The following is an 18297-nucleotide window of genomic DNA, read 5'->3' on the forward strand; positions in this document are numbered from 1 at the left end:
GCAGCTATGACACCAAATGTGAGCCTGGTCTTGAAAGCCAGCCCAACCTCGCTAACACTCTTATGGCTAAAACCCTGCATCCCTTCAGATCCCAAAATCTCACAGCAAGGCTTTCCAGAAAAGTTTGTTATATTACTATATTAATTATAGTTCAACGGATACGTAATGTTGATATTTGGGAGTTTGAAAATGTGCTAACTATATATCAGCTGATAGTATTTATTTTTAGACCATCTTGATATGGATCTCTTAGATTTGTGTGTTTATTTTTTGTCTTTTTAACCATGATACTGAGTGAGATGGCAGTGTAAACTGTCAACTCATCAGAGCACAAATTACATGATTGTGACACTTTTTCTTATTATATAATATGTAAATATATAAATACATATACCATATACCAGCCTGAACAATTTACCTGTCTAGTTCTACTATAAATGTCCGTGGTTCTGGAATAAGATGAGAAACAGTTGCATATGGTGTTATTTCAGGACTCCATACATACATAAATACTTTTGCTCATGTTTTTATATGACCATCCATCTACAACTTCTTATTTCTTTTTAGCACCACTGGAGGGTGGTGTATTTTGTGCATACATCCCAGTAAGACTATGTGGAAAACATATTTGTAATTTTGTGGAAAAGCACAGAATTTCTTGTGCTTGATTTGCAAGAGATTATGTTTTTCATGCAACATGTTGGCACCTTTGGCAGCCAAAAATGGCTTCCGATGACCATCATTGTCAGCTACATCAAAATGTGAAAGTATCTTCTAGTTGACAAGTTTGCATTGTTTATCCAGTTCATCTGTGCTAAGATGTGGTGAGGAGGTGGAGGTGCAAGAGTAGTTTTTGATGACATAACTCCATCCCACCTTCTGTTTTGTATTGACAGTTCTCCCTGGTGTGTTCCCTCCTCCCTTTTCTGTGGAAGTAATACCACTGCAAGCCATGAAATCATCGAACGGGTGCAGGTGAGGAGAAATCTGCTGGCCCACATAAATAAAACCTCATAGACAGCAAAGATTAAATCGCAGAAAACAAGCGGCTAAGTCTATTTTAAAGATGACAAATGGATAAACTCTAAAACTGTAAGAATGGCCTATATCTTCAGAAACCCTTAGGTGCTCTTCAGATGTTAACAGCTCTTGTCATGTTACATTGCCCTTCCAAAGGTCACACACAGCAAATTGCCCTTGCAATGGTACGAAAATGGCCAAACAGGCTTTGCTAGACTGACAAAGCAAGCAGCCACCACCCTCAGGTCATCTTGCCTTTAATGTGACGCAGCAGTGGAGAGTTCTGCTGACTCTTAGGGATGCACGATGTGTAGGATGCCGACTGACAGTCAGACCCTCCTGCTGTATTTGCTACACAGAGGCTCGAGCGTGGGAGGTCTTCCCTCCTTCCTGTGAGTCATATACATCCATCCACGCAAAGGCATCTGACCCTACATGAGGAAATGTGGCTAATGAAATCCCTTAGGTTATTGTAAACATGCACGATTGGATGTAAAACCCCACAGACACATAGTGTCATATGGGCTCTGGCTCTGTTTACTGTGTCTATTTATGTATCTCCCATATATTCCTGCTTCCATTACAGGCTGAAAATCCAGAGCAAACTGACTTAAAGCTCCACTTATCAACATTTTCTTTTATATTAAGAGCGTCACACACAATGTGAAAGAGATCTCATCGTGGTGAAGCCGGCTGTGCGGTGCCCCTTAGCTCTACAGAGCTGTTGACGCTTTTAGTTCATTGCTTGCAAACTTTACTCTCGCCAACCTCATTTTCAGCTGCAGCAGGCAGCTTTTCTCAGCAAAAACATTTTGATAAACCAACTGTACACCACCTGCCCGGCACCAAACTGCAGACAGACACAGTTAGCAGCTAGCTTGTGAAGACATTAGCCTACATATTTTTTTCAGGAGTAGGTGGGGACCAAAACACGTGATGAGAGTGGATAGTTTTCTACTTTTTTTTTTCTAATGTAGACAGAAACTCAAAAGGAGTGCTAATATATATAGAAGCCATTTCCACCGTCATGATGGGCAAAAAGAGCTGTAAGTAAGAAACCATCACAAAAATAATGAGTTAGTGTCTCGAAACAATGACTTACATTATTTTGAGAAAGTTTGTGATTATTTTGAAATACTAAGTAAATTACTTTAAAATGCTAAGTCATTATTTAGATTGCAAACGTTTGTAATCTTTCCTTTCTGCCTTCAAACAACCTGAAAAACAATTTGCCTGTTTTAAGACAATTTCAGGTCTGTTCACTATCAGGGAATTCTATCAATTTCCTCATTAACATGTCATATCAACACTAAAAGGAATGACAAAAGAGCTTTTTATGTTGGGCTCTTTAAGTGATTTAGTGTTTCCTTGATGGGTAGCTTGGAGCTTTATGTCTGTACCATAAGCTGTTATGACTACAAAATAAAAACAAATGCATTATTAAACACCAGGCAGCAGTCTAGACTGCTCAATACAGTCTTGATTATTAAATGCAAAAAGCAGCAAAGGTCAACTTTGGGTCATTTTTCCAGATGAGCGATGACCCCTGAGGGGATGCCGTCCATCAAGTCCTCTGCTCCCAGACATTGCAGTTCCTCTCAGTATTTCCAATATTTATCTATTTTCATGGTCCAATCCAGCCAGCACAACCATTTTATTACAACAAAGGGCTCCATCAGTGCTGTTCCCCTCTACATGCTCATCAATTCCACCTTAATCCCTTTTTTTTTGTCTTACTGGTGGTGTCTTTACGCTGAGCCACTCAGTCCCTCATTCACAAAAGCTGAAAAGACCCTGGGCCAGAAAAGGTTATCACAAAAAAGGTTATCATCGTTATGTCTTTCCTCAGGTAACAGTTCAAATGAGATACTGTATTATCAGGAAGGAAATCTGTATATTACTACAGTCTGCCAGAGCAACTCTTATATCAAATGCTGTGTGCCAGCACATTTTTAACATTATAATTGGCTCCACCAGGTATTTTCACGTAATGGAATCTCTAGCACAATGTGTAAAAATGTATGTGATCATGTGTGCATTCATGAATGTGTTATAGGGGTAAATCAATATGACTGCGTTAAAAGGGCTGTCCCATGTAAAGGAGTGTATGCACAAAGGTTACTGGTTTTATGGGGACATAGAAATACCACCATAATTCTGCCTGGTTTCTGTGCTTGCCCTCCGTGTTTGTCTTAGCACAGTCTTTTACAGAACGCATAACAGCAGGCATTAAATTATATCCCAAAAGCAATTTCCAATTCACAAATCTGTCATTTGTCTGCAAAACACCACTACCAGGTTTGCGGGTGATAAAATCCCCCATTGCTTTGCAGGCTCGCACATACAGCCAAGTACAAACAGGCATGCAGTTACACAGGCGTAGATACAGGCATGCGTGTATTGAAACACTTGCTGGCACGCTCAGAAGCGCTCATGAAGCTCTTTGTGAGAACTTGGCACAAAGCTGGCACCCTGGACAGAAGGTCAGAATTCATAGCTGCAGTCTGTTGGGCACGTGTGTGCTGCCTGCTGCTTTAGAAGTCATGGCGGATCAGGAAACGTAGAAATGTGGAGCGGGGGCAAAATTTCTATTCATTATAAACAATAAAACACTTGCTGTTCTTGTGGGGTTGTTACATCATGTGCACCACAGATTGGATGGCCAATTCTGAGGTTAAATTATCGTGACATCCCATATGAATCATCTACAGGCTGGTGAAAATTAAATGTTGTTATTTTACCACATAGAGCTTGAGGCCTTAAAGTAAGTGTTTCTGTAAGAAAAGACAAAACCAACAGTTGCTATTCTGTGCAAAAATGCTCAGCATTCGCTCAACTCTGGTGCTTCTAGCATTTTCTGGAGATGGTTTGGCAAAAAGGTTAGAAGTATTTGATTAGCAATGGTTAAATGTTTTTGACTCTTATCTGCAATAAAAATGTCCCAGCTGCAGCTATGATAATGACTGATTTCAAAACTTGAAAATGCATCGGTTTGCTCCTATAATTAGCACAGGAGCTTTGTCACAAAAACGAATCTCACTAATTAACACTAACTTGACCCTACTGTCCCCATCCAATTCTATGCCCTTGCAATGACGATATGAAAAAAAAAAAACAATTATTACATGTTGTTTCTCCTGAATACACAATTCCAAAGTTGCTCTTCTTTTTAATCGCAAGGTCTTCATTAACCACATCCTCGCTCTTCTCTTCTTCATTAGCCATCATACTAGCTTTCCTCACAGTCGCCACCATTGACTGCATGCATATAGAAGTGGACGACATGTTAGCTCCCCAAAAGTGAAGACACAGCATCTTGAGTGTCCCTGGTGGCTGGCTGCAGCGCAGGTCATAAATCTTGCCTGCCAAATGTTAATAGGTAGGACATGGACCAAACTAAAACATCAAAGTGCATGTAAAATAAACTTTTCCCAAAGATGGTTTCGGCCTTTTTAGGTAGTTCTTACCACATCTGATATATCTGTTTTGATTATGTATCTGTTTCATGCCATGAAGGAGGTGGAGCTGCAGTGTCCATCTTTTATTAAGACAGTGGTTGTCACTAAATTGACACCAGTTAATTAGAGGCTAGCTGGGGCATTATCTGATTTGCCGAATGGTGTGGCTGCATAGCCCATGTATTCAGGGCCCCACGTGATTCGTCAAATATTCACATGCTGAGTGTGAGTGCATGGTGCATGTAAATAAAATATTTTTTCTTATTTAATGCATTTCAGCCAGTCTTTTGCAGTTTATTGTGAATGTTCATACTGCAATGATAATGAAAACATTTACCAGTCAGCACTACCTGAAATCAAAGTTTTTGAACAGAGAGTAACTCAGGCCTCATTACAGGACAAAATGACTGGGGGTTCATTTGAAATGAGTGGTAATGCAGTAGCATATACCATGCAGCCAGCAATGATGATGAAAAATAGCGTAGGTGTTATGGGTCACAGTGTGATACCGATGAACAAATTATGCTAAAACACAACTGGAAAAAGTTGCAAAACAGTCCTACACAGCGTGTCATTGTTTTTCAGCAAGAGATGCTTTCTGAGTCAAAAGGGCACCGATGATATGTTGATGAATGATGAATTAATCTGCCACCTTTGAGAAGAGCACAATGCCGTTCTGTCCAACCTTTCACTGTGTTCACCTTCATTAAATCGGCTGAAAGCAACACCAGGCTGTACAGACCTCTACACTCATCAGATTGGTCAGTTTTAACTCCATATTCTGCTTTTTTATGAGGGAGACTTGCAGTTTCCAGGGCTCACAGGGCTTTATACCAGAAACACAGTCTTGAACGAACACTGCTGTGTGATATATGTGACCATGCATGAGGTGAGATACACTGGAATTATTGCTGAAATGCCACCAAATCAGTTACTTTATTTCAATTTATCGTTATTATAAGTATGTGATGGAAAATCATACTGCATCTGTCTTTGCGGTGCAGATTTGTGTTCATGTTGTTGAACCATTCAGCCTGAGCTTCCTGTTTGCATGTTTAACTGTGATTGGCACAGCTTTTTCAGAGCTATGAGAGCAGTGATGTGATTGGCTGAGAGAGAGGGCATGGAGAAACTTAGAAAGTGTTGGTCCTTGGTAGACCTCCAAAATTCAAGGACACTACCATGAAGATTTGAAGATGATTCTTGATTGAATCTCAAGAACAAGTGATGATTAAGTTAATGAAAACTCAATCATTTTGAGTTCTTAAGCGGTGCAGGTTTTGTTCTAAATCGAAAACAGTTCTGCTGTGAGAAGATAGGAGTGAAGCGTTTATGATTTTATTTTAAGAGGGCACACACACACATTTGCTTTCTTTCTCTCCCTTTTTATTCTCCCCATAACTGTAACATATCATTTCATATAAATGGAGAAAGAACGAGCAGCGTGTGAATTCTTGTCTTGCAAGCCAATGTGAGGAGATACACACACACACACATCGCGTTTGCGCTTGTGTTTCCGTAGCACACACATAAATGCGCACACACACGCGCACACTTGTCACCTGTGTCCCCCCTACTGACCCTGTTCCTTTAGAGCCTGTGCAGATCCATGTGCGTAATCCTTCCTAATGAGAAAGAGAGAAACTGAAACACAATCACATGAAATCATACATGTGAGTCTATAAATAGTGTTTATCCCACAGCTATTTTCTCACACATCATATGGCTTCAACAGCCTGCAAATCACATGGCCTCAAACCCAATTCACAACAGGCCTGATGGCATGAGAGAGCTATTTACTATTAAAGGGTCATAATAACAGGGATGTAAAGAGTATTATAATATTGTACTTGATTAAAATACTGTTACTTTAAAGAAGTGTGACTAAAAGTAGAACTTTGTGAAGACATGCACTGAGACAAAGGTAAAATGATCGTCACTGTGTTACAATTTAAAAAGGGGTGGGGGTTTATGATGATGATAAAATTCTAATAGATTAATTTATTCACTATTGACAATTAATAACAGTTTTGTCTTGTTTATTTCTCATCTTATTTTTTCTCATTATAAGTTTAAATTTCCTTATTCAACAAATGCCTCGGACAGACAAAACAATGTCAAATGGCTCACAAATGCTGTCATTGATTAATTATTGCATGATACATTTTTAATTGGATAAATTCTTAACAGCGATTAATCATTCATCGTTAACATCTCTAACAGAAAAGCAGCCTGTACATACAACTGAAAATCATCTATCGTAATTAAAGAAAGGAGGACAATCACCAACAATAAATAAATGAATAAGCAATATTAGGCTACTTAAATTAAATAACCTTACTTTCACAGCAGAATGAAGCATCACCAAGGCAGAAAGAGATGTATAGAAAATATAGACCTCACTGTAAAAACAAAAGGTAAGAAAACTCTCAATTTCAGGGCAACAAGTTTAAAGTCAGATTGTTCATAGTGAGCTGCGTGAACACGATGTGTCATTATTTGTGTGCTTGAAATCTAAATGGTTGCAAGTGAAAAGATTAGATTAATAATTGTTTACTTCCACTTTAATGAATTTACTCAACATTTTTTGAAATACCACATTTTTTCTTTCTAAAATTCAAAGTTTTCTAAGAGGAAAGAAAAATTGTCTCAGTGACAGATAAGGACAGTTGCCTTTAAATTATGATTTTCTTGGATTTTTTCCTCTTATTCTTCTTTTCCTTTATGTGGAGCAGCAGCTACAGCTCACAAACACACACATCACAGCAAAAGGAGAGCATGCACGGTTTTTGCGCACCACGTTTTTTGCACACCATATTTCTTTCCCATTTCCCAGAATCATGAAGACGCTGCAGAGCGATGGTTAGCCTGTACATAATGCCGAGCAAGAGCATAATCCATGTTTTGTGTGTGTTGCAGTTTTGTGTTCAGATCTTCAAAGCTCTTTTAGTTTGTCCAACATAAACCAGACCGCAGGAACATGTGTGCTGCTGCGGTTTATGAAGGGTTTTATGATGTATTTATTACCAATAAGTGGATGCGTCTGAGTTAGAACATTGTGCACAGTGACCACAGCAGTAAAAAAAAAAACCCTGTAAGTTGATTGAGGAGACAGTGTTCTGTGGTTTTCTTGTGTCAGAATGAACCTTCCGGCTCTGATTGCAAGATAATTTAAACGTGATCAAGACGGCACAGAGCTGATGTTACTGAGAGATGAATCACTCTTGAGGGCATTCCTCTGTATAAGAATAATAATGCATATGTTACGTTGCTAGGCAACGCAGTGGCTGTTCTTACTTGTAGAGAGAGTCACAATAATAAGAGAGTTCCTTGTTCAACTCACCTGTCTGAACATCATCCCACAAGTGTTGCACTCCACAAAGCCCTCCAAGGTCTGCACGTGGTTCAGCTCTTCTCCCGTTTGTTCATATCCAGTGCATAAAAACATGTCTGTTTTTAATTGGGTGCTTGTATTCTTCCAAAACATCCTCACACCTACCTGAACCATACCATACAAAAACACTTTTAAAGCCTTCCTCTCTGCTCTCCTGGGCAGACATGAGCTGAGACTTGACTTTCCAGTGCACATCAGAAAAAAAGGGAAGATAAGCTCTTCTCCTGGCAATGATAAAAAGATCAATTTTCTATTTTTATTTCATTTTTATTTTATTTACTTTATTAGCAGGTTTAGCTGCACTAAAAAAACTGCATACATGCACTGCTTTTGAGATAAAAAATGTATTTGTGAGCAATACTTGACGACTGTATTGAGAGTAAATTTGTTACTTCCGCCTGCATCCTACTTCACAGTTGGAGTCAAGGCTATTTGTGTTTTTTGAGGTGAAATTTCGACTATTCAATCTGAGAGGTTGCGATGTGAAAAAAGACTGAAGCATCATTATCTGAGCAGCAGTTTTTATTGACCTGCTGAATTAGAATTTATATGTTTATTGCCTTCTTTGTTAGCCAAAAGTTAATCAGCTCGTGGTGGTGCACGGCCTCTGACCATCTGTGAGCGAGGCTCATGAAGAGAAGATGAAGTGGCTGCACAGTGACAACATAAGTATGTGTGTGTGTGAGCTTCTGTAAGACAACGACAGGGAGAGAGAGGATGTGTGTGTGTGAGGTAGAAAAATAAAGTGAGAGAGGGGGGGGGGGGGGCACTGCAGTGGCATGTGAGTGTAGCTCTGTCTTTGCATGGTAATGTCAGTCTGTAACTTTCTGACATTAATTTGTGATGTAGAAAAGGTGCTACGGTGGTGCTTTGTGTGAGTGTGAGTGTGTGTGTGGTAGCACATATGGCACACTCAGTCTGTGACAGCTCAACTCTTCTGTCTTCTCCTATAAAGTAGTGAAGGTTAAATGGTTGGAGGATGTCAGGAGTCACAGGTGGGTGCACACACCCTCCCTCAAAAATACTTATGGATGCAAAAGGCATCCCCGCAGCCGCATACATCCACACACACTCCCTCAAACACTTGTAGGGAGGCAGTCTGCTGCGTAAACAGGTGTCTGGCATATTTATACACTCCCATATTGTTCGGTGTGTTCTCTTCTCCCTCTGCAGCATCATTTGCATTTTTAAAGACCGCACTTATTTTCATCTCACTATTCAACAAAAATAACTCCAGATAGGCGCACTCTGAAATTCATAACTGGCACAAGCAGCTCAGAGAAGAAGATCTCCTGTTTATTTGTTTGTTTGTTTGGGTTTTTTTTTTTTTTAGACCATTGACAAGTCAGATGTAATTCAGTCTGGTTTTGCTCTATTTTAAGAACGGCAGCTGAATTAAAGCAGTCTTTTTTTGGATGGCCGCTGGCTTGGTTAGGTTTCATTGATGCACACGTGAGGCTGCCCCTGCTGAACCTTGTTGCTATAGTGACGCCTACTGGATGAAAAGGGTACTTCATCCTCACTGTCTTTTACAGGAGATTCATCTGTGTGTGTCCCATTCTGTTTCTTTGCTAAGGTCATAAAAATACAGAAGTGTGTGTGTGTGTGTGTGTGTGTGTGTGTCTGATTGTTATACATTTATGAGTCAAATGACTCAAATCAAACTTACATAACTTTCCTCCTACCTGTAGTGTGATTTATCCATCTAGATTGTTTTGATGTGAGCTGCAGAGTTTTGAAGATATTGACAGTAGAGATGGCTGCCTTGTCTCCAGTGTAATGGAACCAGATGACTAGATGACACAATGTGGTGTCTCTTTTCAGAAATCATGACTTACACAAGATAATCCACAGACCTTGTTGTGGTCAATTTTATACTTTGTACCAGAAAGAAAGTAGTTCTTTCTATTGTAAGAAGAAAATGGTTTCTAGATGAAACTGCATGTGTTAAATTTTTAAATTTTCCAATTTTATTATTAGTTTTATTATCATTATTTATTCATTTATTTATTTATTTATTTATTTTAGCTTTGAGGACCACAAGCTGAGTGCCGTTATATTGGAGAGAAAACAGACATCTCTACAACTGATGTCACCAAAGTGAGGCAAATCACACCAAAACAATCTAGATAAAGAAACTGCAAGTCGTTTTGATTGGGGTGAACTGTCCTTTTGAGTTTCCAACACAACTGCTGTTGGTGGTCGAGCTGAAATCACTCAGTCTTATAATAGCAGCAGAAAATGTTATGGTGATTATGGTGGTTTATTTGCACAGTTTTCTTTTTTTTTTGTATACACATTGTATGAGCAATATGAGGCTGAGGACTAAGGATGTAACTGCCAATGACTGATTCACTTTTGTGCATACAACAATAAAGAATTTGAATGAGTATACGCTGCATGAAGGACGTCTCTGACTCCGAATTGATGATTTTTGGGACAAAGGGACTGACAGGCTGTGACCCTGATCCAGTCCACATCTCAGGTGTCTTTTTTTTTCTGAATCCTTCTCCAGATCCTCTGTTTTGTTTTGTTTTTTCTCATTTGCAGTCAGTAAAGAACTTTGTGTGTATTTTTTAGATTCATTGTACCAGTGTGAAATGTTACTGAGGGCCATCACACTCTGTTCATCTCTCCGTGTATTATGTTTTTACTGACTCTGCTGACAGACGATGTATCTGCCTGCGTATGCCAGAGGACCACTGTGGTGTTGTCCACATTAATATATTTTGTTACACAGTGGAAATGGCACTGAATGGAAAATAGAGACGTCTGCAAGCTGCTCCTTCAGGCTGAGTGCCACGTCATGATGAAAGGGCGCCACAGCCTTATGATCTAAAATAAAAACTGAAAACATATTTACAAGCTTTCCAACATGTCAGAGACTTTATAATATCATCTGTTTTATAAAATTTCAACACATTATCGAACTTTCTCTGGAAATCATTCTTTACGCATGTCATGTGCATTTCTCTGCACTGGTGATCCCACGAACAGCAGCGTTATGCGTCCTCGCTCAGAATCTTCTTCTTTACCACAGACACTCAAAGGTTTTTTTTGTGAGGACACTCATTCAAAACCAATCGAAATCTCAAAATCAGCATCAGTCTCTTCCCGTAACTTTCTCTGTGTTCTTCCAAGTGCATGAATGATCGGCTGAGAGGCCTCTGTGGTTTCAGATCAGCGAACATTGCATTTGCATCAACGGCTTATTCATGACGTCCAAAGGGTTCAGCTTAAGTGATATGAATGGCCATTTAGCAGCGCTTTTAGAGGCCTGTTTGAGGTTCGATTTTACAATAGTTGAGAGATGAATTTAAGCTTCACTGAGAATGAGGAGGAGTATTATATATACTGTTAAAGTGTAGATCCGTCTCATTTAAGAGCATCATTAAAGCATCTGCCAATGTTGTCATTTTATAACATTTCTGAAGTGGCTGCTCATGTACAGAACAAGATATGCTCTGTTTAAAATTAATCATCGGACTGGCAAATTATCTAATCTTTATGTTTGTCTGTGTGTGTATATTTTCTCCATGTTTGCGCTCCGAACAAATCCATATTCTGCCTCTCAGTGTTTGTTGTTATGCAGTTAGTTGGAGTTCTTTATAAACAGAGGCAGGAGCTCCCACAGAGAGAGACAAAGTACCTAATCTATAAATGTGTGGCTCATTTAAACTCACCACAAGGAGTTTTTAACTGCTTATAAAACAGTCTCATTTCAATACTGATGCCTCTATTTGACCTACATAAACAAACAGCACCATCAGGGACTAGACTGTCTGTTTAGTTATTCTTAAGGCCTGCCATTAAGTCGGACTCCCCTTGAAAATTAGATGAAATGATTTACAACACACAGACTAAAAGAGCCTATGATTACATTTTCCCAAACTTTTTAACAGCTAAAAAAGAAGCAGGAGATTTTTCTGCAGATTATTTTCTTATATATTTTGTAGTTATTAGAGTTGAAACACTACCACCTGCAAAATCAACACAATATCAAAGTTCCTTGTGGTATAAACCCCAAAACATAAATAAAAACAGAATGCAGTGATTTACGAAAACTTTTTACCTATATTCAATTGAGTACAGTACAGAGAGGAGACATTTAATGCTCAGACAGATTAACTTTTCATTCTGAATTTGCTGCCTGCAACATATTACAGAAAAGTTGTGGCAGGGTCATGTTTATCACTGGGTTACTTCACCTTTTGAGGACATTAATTGTTGATGTTTTAAAAGCGAAATTCTTTACCGTTCATGCTTGATATACAGCTTCTAATGCTCAGCAGTGCAAAGTCTTGGTTGTTGTATTTTACGCTTCATAATGCACCACACATTTTCAGTGGGAGACAGGTCTGGACTGCAGGCAGGTGAGTCTGGTACCTGAACTCTTTTACTACGAAGCCACTCTGTTGTAACACGTGCAGAATGTGTCTTGCTGAAATAAGCAGGGGCATCTATGAAAAAAGACGTCGTCTGGACGGCAGCATGTTTTGTTCCAAAACCTGTGTGTGTGGCCTTCACAGATGTGACACTTACCCATGATGCCATGGGCACTAACACACCGCTGTACCAACACAGATGCTGGCTTTGGAAGTTTGCGCTGGTAACAAGCTGGATGTCCTCTTTAGCCTGGAGGACACAACGTCCATGATTTACAAAAACAATCGTCGGACCACAGCGCACTTTTCCACTTTGCATCAGTTGCTTGCTGATACATGGCATCCCAACTACTTTGGAACAGGGTTGGTAGCTCTAAAATGAAGATTTCACTGGAATTTGGACGTTTAACTGTGTTTACATCACGAATGCAGAATATGAAACCATATTAAGAGTCAACTGAAGCAACACATTTAAATCTGCTAAGATTGAGAATTGATACAGCATTGAATCTTCTCATCGACTGGTTTGGAACCAGTTAACATCAACATGCGTGAACAAATCAATAATCCTTCTCGGGAAGATGCATGTTGCAATATGGGTGTCTATGATTCATTGTATTTGCTGTGTGTCTGCTCGTCATTTTTTAAGCTTGAATGACATCATTATTTCAGAGACACTGCTGGTGAGTTTTCAGTAGTAGCAGGCCTGTAGCTACCACTTACATCAAGGTATTTTCTTTAAAATTGCTTGTTAGAACTAAAAATATTTCTGAAAATGTTGAATTAAAGTGACAAAAAAGTAAAAGCTTTTTTAAAAGTACTTTGTTGTATCACAGTGTGTTGTGAACAAAGGCTGCAGATCAGCGAGGTGGTACTTGGAGAGCTCAATCTTTTCTGAGGTGATATGCGGTGTAAAGTCTATGAAACACTGGTCTAATAGGATACTGGCACTGACTGACTACTTACATGTGACTAGTTACATGTAATGAGACAGAGACTTTCCAAAGATGTTTCCCAGAAATCAGTGAAAGAGGATAGAAACCAGGCATTATTTAAGAGAGAGTGTGTGTGTGTGTGTGTGTGTGTGTGTGTGTGTGTGTGTGTGTGTGTGTGTGTGTGTGTGTGTGTGTGTGTGTGTGTGTGTGTGTGTGTGTCCAGCTTAATCTTTAGAAGCTTTGGCCGCCCTCCTCTTCCACTGGCCTCCTCCGAGCAGTTTCCCTACATCTGCTACTGTGCGGCTCTCGAGGGATGTTTCCAAAGGCCACACACACAAAAACACACTCTCTCTCACATACACACACACACACACACACACACAAACAACAACAGATTTATTCTTGTGTATTGTGTCCTAGACTGTAGATGGAAAGTCACAGGAGGGTTCTCTTTGTTTCTGGGAGGCTCTGCCCAAGGCTTCATTAGTGTCTGTAAACAAGTTTAAAAGAGAACAAATCAGCAGCAGCAGAGAATGATAATTACTGTTCTGTGTTCTGAAAGAGAGAGAAGAAATTACATTAGACTGGTAAGAATATATTGCAAATACACATTAATATTTTTCAAACGCACAGGGCTGTTCATCCAGCTGTGAGCTCTGCTGAGTTTCGCTGACAAAATGCATCCGTATCATTGTGGCACAGCATTTCAATCATCCTTTGCTTCTTTTGCATCTACTGCTGGAGGTGAGCTGAGCGTTAAAGGCCTCTCATTGAGTCAGTTGTGTTTGTATTATGTGTAAAAAAGGTGAGGAGAGCCTGACTTACTCTTCCGGAAGAAAAAAAAAACAAACTCTGGTGGCCTACTGGTTCTGTAAATTAGGTTGTAAGATTTGTCATACTGATGAATATTAGTAGACGTGTGCCGTATTGTATCATCAGAATCTTTTCATGCTAAGAAACATCATATATTGTGATAATGGCACTATTACAACAACTTGACAGAGCAGACAGCAACAACAAACCACTGGCTTCATGGTGGAGGAGTTAGTTCTAAAAAAGGGGAGCGACTTCAGTACAGTGGAAGTGCTTTCGTTACAAAAGACGTTTACGCTTAGGAATGCTTTTGAAAAACTTTCAGAGTAACTTTGAGTAAGGAATGGACAGAAAATTTGATTTTGGTTAGGAGGTATGGTTGTCCTCATTGCTAGGTGTGACACATGCTTTTAAAGAATGTGATTGGTTGATCAAAAAGAAAAAAAGACAAAAATGCTCTTAGAAATAGTGGGCACTGCTAGGTATGACACACACTTTAAAAGTAGTCTCTATTAACTTGTGAATACTATTTAAGAAAGATCTCAGTTGAATAAACTGTAAACCATAATTTAAGTATCGTGCAGGCTTACTTGCACTGAAGCCTTTTCAATGCTGATAGTTGATATATTTATTTGCTTACGTTTATTTATCATACTGGCAGTTTTAGTACTTAATATATTTGATAAAAATGGGGGAAATGTCGTGAATGCCTTCTCTTCTCTTCTCTTTTCTTTTTTTCTCCTCTGCTAAAGAAACTCTTAAGCCTGTTAAAAGTCCTCCTCCACCCCTAACAGTTTTTCCACCTTAGAAGCTCTTTTACGGGCTAAGATGCTTTGTGAATAACCGTCATCATTACCAGGTTCTTTTCTTAACTTTCAGGGAAATCGTTATGTCACAATTCTAAGAATCTTCTTAGAATTTCATCAGAAGCAGGTCTTTGTACTAGAAAGCTTTGTGAAGACAGATTTATAACAAACCGCAGTAATATGTGAGAGGGGCAACAAGGCTGAAACAACAAAGGGGGTAATACAGCAAACTAATTTCACCACCTCAAGCAGGAGGATTCAGGAGTATGACGACGGCCAAAAGTACCACGAGGAGGAGTTCAACAGCTATTTTGAGTTCTAACCCAAACTATTTTTTAATATTTTGTAATATCCCCGAGACTATCCTTTACTGCAGACAACCCTGAAATAAATGTGGCTCCGGAGCCACATGTGTCTCTTTTGCCTCTTTTCAGTGGCTCCCTGTGGCTTTGAAAAAAAAAAAATGAAATAAATAAGGGTTTCTTTTTAACATTTAAAGTTTCATTTATCATTGTTGTAGGTCTAAAGTGAGTTTTGCATTCACTTAGTGTAAAAATGTGTAAATCAAAAAATGCTTGGGTAGGAGTTGGACTCTTTGTTTGAGGTACTCTTTGGATAGGGAAATATATACTATATAAAACTAAACTTGCTCTGTGCCCGAAAACTTTATCTAAAATTAACAATACCTACTGATACCATAAATGTGCTATTATAATCATCTTTGTTTTTAAATTATTATGAACATGTTGCCTCTCTACATATTCAGTAAAGTTGTGTCCCAGATTTCTGTCAGCCTTTTAATCAGGCATAAAAAGTTTTAGCTACACCCTAAGGACCCCTGTCTCACTTCAGGCTTTCAAAAAAGGCAAGAATACTGCTCAAGAATTGGTAAGCTTTCTATTTTTCGACAAATGCAAGAAAAAAAATATTGCTATCAGATATGTACAGAGTTTAACAGGCAAGAGTTTGAATTTATTTTTACACCATAACGAAAGGGGAAAAAATCTAAACCTGCACAAAATACGGCTTTGTCCCAATTTTCAAGAATGAGTGATTCGTTTTGCCTCTTAGTGCCTGCATTTCAGCATAAATTGGGCATGTTAAAATAGTTTTTTTTCCAAATATTATTCAGTTCAAAGGACATCTTTTTATTACCTAAGCATTTTGGGTTTTGTTTGTCAGTATCAGCCTGAAAACCAATTCTTTTTTTTCCTTCTTTTCTCTATGGGCAACAAGACGAGAGGTTTTTCCCATGATGCTATACTACAGAAAGCCACTAGAGGAGGCAGGAGACAAGCACATGACCTGCAGAGGAGAGCCCAGTCACATGTTGTCTTTACAGTAAGTAACATGCAAAACCACAGACATGTCCAGTAATCACTGTCAGATAAACAGCAGCCAACAGTGACAAAAACAGAAACCCAGTGCAAGTGACAACTCTGCAAGCGAAAAGACGGAGGATTTATTGAATTCACCACTGAAACACAACACCCCTGCAGTAAGCAGCGCCAAACTTGATGTTTCACAAGAGACTCAGAGCCACTCCGGCCAATCTGCACTTCATTAGGCTGATTGCTTCCCTGTGTAAGCTACTTGCTTTGCCTGCCATTTCCCTCCGCGCCTTGTTCTGATTAAAGGGGAACCTCATAAAAATGCTGCTGCCTATAAACGATTTCCTCGTTACATCAAAGTCACACGGAAGTTGTAAGCTGCTCTTATAATTGTAACAAAGCACAGGCACCTATTTGCAGCCATCAAACTCGCCCTGCGGCTCTGTAAAACCGGCGCTAAGCTGCAGAGGTCTGGTAGAATTTGGCTAATTTCAAACCTCAGTCATTAATATTAAGTTTAACGAGGCAGGAAGAACATGATGCTGATGAGAAGCAGTAACAAATCTCCTAACGAGGCAAAGTTGTTGGTGTGTAAGCAAGCTAATATTAAACAAATGAACATTAACACCTCCACCACCTTATATGGATTCTTTCCAGTTAAATAAACAGTAAAAGTTGCTGGTGAGATTTAGTAATCTAAAGATTTGACAAAACTACAGACAGCAATTTCACGTTGTTTATCCCTAATTGCCAACACACCCACCTATTATGGAGATAAATGCTGTTGTGAGTTCTCACGCTACCGTTGTGAAACGTGAATAACTCAGTAGGGGTCATAAATACAGAGATAATGATTGCCAGAGAGACAAAACACTGTATTTCTGTACAAACAAAACCTCATTATAAAAGTGTTTTTACGCTCAAGTTTGACCAGTGCGGTAGACGACAGCTCAGTAATAACGGGAACTATCTGTGAAGTTGGATAATTTATGGGTGCCATTTATGGTTTGTCAAACATTGCCTTGAACCTGACCACTTTCTGGTGGGAAACACAGACATGGGATTAAACCACACAAACACGCGCACGCACACTGGCACACACACATGAACAAGGAGCAGCTGTAAAGAGAAAAAAAATCACTATAACAGCTGGTTTCACGGGCAAATTATGTAAAATATGCTTTTTTTGTTGAAAGATTGCTATTTTATTTCTTTACACATAAAATTAAATGTCATTTATTTAAAAGAAACAGTCTGAAAGGCTTTAATTGTTTTGTTCATTTAAACGATAAACATTGGTGGAAAAAATATTTATATATAAACTGCATAGCACAATGTAGGCCCTTTCAAAGGGACGTTCAGGAAGAACAATATAAATACATATGTGGTCAGAAATTTAGTACCATATTCTCACAACCAATCATAAATACACAACATAAGGCATTCATACATTTCCAGCATTATGATATTCCAAAGAGAATAAATATATAAATGCATGGTAAGGAAATAACGGAGGGATGAAAATCTTTTATTCTTATTGCTACGAGAGATAAAGGATGAAAAAAGTTTAAATTACAATTGTGTAAAGTTTTCATTTTTCTGTATAATTTGAGGGTTAAAATGAAGTGTTTTGAAAAGTGATATTACAGCCTGATATCAGCCTATCACAGGTATATTGGTCTATATATGTTGTATATGAAAACCTTTTTTTTAACAGCACATAATACGTTTTTTATTTCTTAGCTTTACAGGCAGCATCTTGTTTATACTTGATCCTTTTTCTTGAAGCTACTAGAAGGAATTTTCTACTTAGTTGATTCTGGAGCCCCCTGTGGTCGAAAGCGGCATTGTTTCCTCAGCCACAAAATATAACTTCAAACAGAAAATTATCTAAATCAAACTTTAAAATCGTGGCTGCATTTTCCAGCCAATCCACGATGGTTTAAAACAGTCTATTAAAGCTACCACAAGGACTTTTCATACTGCGCTGACTGAACCACAAAATATGACATCAAAAATAAAATTATCTAAATTTAAATGACCTCCCTGTTGCTTTTAACTAGCTAACGTACAACTCACTGTGAATCAGGCTGGGAAGATGTAAACACAGGCTCATTTAATCTAATTTCAAGGGGAATAACTATGTAGAAATACC

The 18297-nt window shown here is 38.7% G+C and overlaps 1 long non-coding RNA gene across 1 annotated transcript in view; it reads left to right on the forward strand.

Annotated features, from left to right (window-relative positions):
- The window catches only part of LOC146319284 (uncharacterized), a 91030-nt gene that overhangs the window by 50055 nt on the left and 22678 nt on the right, over positions 1 to 18297 (forward strand). Inside the window, exon 2 of the long non-coding RNA XR_014771538.1 lies at positions 16048 to 16152. This is a non-coding gene — a long non-coding RNA (uncharacterized LOC146319284). The remainder of the gene's footprint in view (positions 1 to 16047; positions 16153 to 18297) is intronic.

This window comes from Lutjanus erythropterus, chromosome 11, assembly GCF_056507025.1.
Source record: "Lutjanus erythropterus isolate fLutEry1 chromosome 11, fLutEry1.hap2, whole genome shotgun sequence".
NCBI lineage: Eukaryota > Metazoa > Chordata > Actinopteri > Lutjaniformes > Lutjanidae > Lutjanus > Lutjanus erythropterus.